The following is a 2,500-nucleotide window of genomic DNA, read 5'->3' on the forward strand; positions in this document are numbered from 1 at the left end:
CCACCACTATCCACCCCCCCCCCCCCTCTCTCTCTCTTCCCCCTTTCCCACAATACCAAATTTAACCAACTTTATTGCTTAACCTAACTGTGGCTGTACCAGATTATCGCTTAACCTAACTGTGGCTGTACCAGATTATCGCTTAACCTAACTGTGGCTGTACCAGATTATCGCTTAACCTAACTGTGGCTGTACCAGATTATCGCTTAACCTAACTGTGGCTGTACCAGATTATCGCTTAACCTAACTGTGGCTGTACCAGATTATCGCTTAACCTAACTGTGGCTGTACCAGATTATCGCTTAACCTAACTGTGGCTGTACCAGATTATCGCTTAACCTAACTGTGGCTGTACCAGATTATCGCTTAACCTAACTGTGGCTGTACCAGATCATCGCTTAACCTAACTGTGGCTGTACCAGATCATCGCTTAACCTAACTGTGGCTGTACCAGATTATCGCTTAACCTAACTCAATTTGTCCCTTAACCTAACTCAATTTGTCCCTTAACCTAACTCAAGTTGTCCCTTAACCTAACTCAAGTTGTCCCTTAACCTAACTCAAGTTGTCCCTTAACCTAACTCAAGTTGTCCCTTAACCTAACTCAAGTTGTCCCTTAACCTAACTCAAGTTGTCCCTTAACCTAACTCAAGTTGTCCCTTAACCTAACTCAAGTTGTCCCTTAACCTAACTCAAGTTGTCCCTTAACCTAACTCAAGTTGTCCCTTAACCTAACTCAAGTTGTCCCTTAACCTAACTCAAGTTGTCCCTTAACCTAACTCAAGTTGTCCCTTAACCTAACTCAAGTTGTCCCTTAACCTAACTCAAGTTGTCCCTTAACCTAACTCAAGTTGTCCCTTAACCTAACTCAAGTTGTCCCTTAACCTAACTCAAGTTGTCCCTTAACCTAACTCAAGTTGTCCCTTAACCTAACTCAAGTTGTCCCTTAACCTAACTCAAGTTGTCCCTTAACCTAACTCAAGTTGTCCCTTAACCTAACTCAAGTTGTCCCTTAACCTAACTCAAGTTGTCCCTTAACCTAACCCACGTTGTCCCTTAACCTAACCCACGTTGTCCCTTAACCTAACCCACGTTGTCCCTTAACCTAACCCACGTTGTCCCTTAACCTAACCCACGTTGTCCCTTAACCTAACCCACGTTGTCCCTTAACCTAACCCACGTTGTCCCTTAACCTAACCCACATTGTCCCTTAACCTAACCCACGTTGTCCCTTAACCTAACCCACGTTGTCCCTTAACCTAACCCACGTTGTCCCTTAACCTAACCCACGTTGTCCCTTAACCTAACCCACGTTGTCCCTTAACCTAACCCACGTTGTCCCTTAACCTAACCCACGTTGTCCCTTAACCTAACCCACGTTGTCCCTTAACCTAACCCACGTTGTCCCTTTGCCTAACATAGTTCACTGCTCGGAATCTCTGGTGTCGTTGTTATCCTCATGTAGATGTCTTGCGAGTGTTGCTTACTTTCCACATATTCCCGCTATCCACTGTCAATTGTACTGCAATAGGACTATATCGGCCCCCCCCCCCCTCTGTCCCCCTCTTTGTGTCTCTGTCCTCTCAAGCTGGTCGGTCTGGCGTGTGAGTGTTAAATGAGCCTCGCAGCTGTTCAGTTGCATTCAGATGTCGACGCCCTCAGTGTACGTCGTGGTATGGTCTGTGTCCATTGTCCGCTGATGTCGTACGCGTAACCCACACGCTGTACCGATCATCGGTAGTTACGTACAGAGTGAAGTAGTGTGATACGTGTGACTGTACGCTGGCTGTGCCCAACGGTGTCGAATCTCAATTTCCATATGTTGTGCTCGATGCTACTTGTCTCGTCTCCCAATAACAGCTAGGTTGCACTGTGGTACGCCGTAGAGGCGTGTGGGAGGAACGTACGAACGCATTGTATGTCACCCTGGGTCGCTGGGGGTGGTGGTGCGGTGAGTCAGGTCAGGTCAGGTCAGGTCAGGTCAGCGTGAGCCGTCTGATGTAGTGACGCGTGTATTCCGACTTTGTCGTATTGCCTCACACAAAGTGCTACCCTGGTGGACCGCGTTCCATATCTGGGACATGCCGCAGATGCCGGTTGACAGTGGATCGCGGAAGGGACATCGCATACTTGCGCGGGCCACCTTCCACGTGTTCTCTTCTGCACATGTCGCAGTGTGTATGTGGTCTGATGTAGCGTGTCGTGACACATGACATCCTGGCATGCAAGAATTGTTGAATTCGCAAATGTAGGTGGACATCTACGTTTACTGCCCAAGATACGCAAATGAACTGGAAATCCGTTGTTGAGCGGTTGTTCACGCTGGAGGTGAATCTGTGATGGCGACGATCGGTACAGCTATTAACCGGTTGTTTCAGCGGTACCCGCCACATCCACACACGTGACTAGGCCCATGTGGGTATGAAGCGATACGCGGCGGTGGCTTGGTGGGACTGTTCCCGGCCGGTGAAGGGGGGCCGCCCGGCGTGTTGGCCGCGCG

Source organism: Schistocerca gregaria, unplaced genomic scaffold, assembly GCF_023897955.1.
Source record: "Schistocerca gregaria isolate iqSchGreg1 unplaced genomic scaffold, iqSchGreg1.2 ptg000932l, whole genome shotgun sequence".
NCBI lineage: Eukaryota > Metazoa > Arthropoda > Insecta > Orthoptera > Acrididae > Schistocerca > Schistocerca gregaria.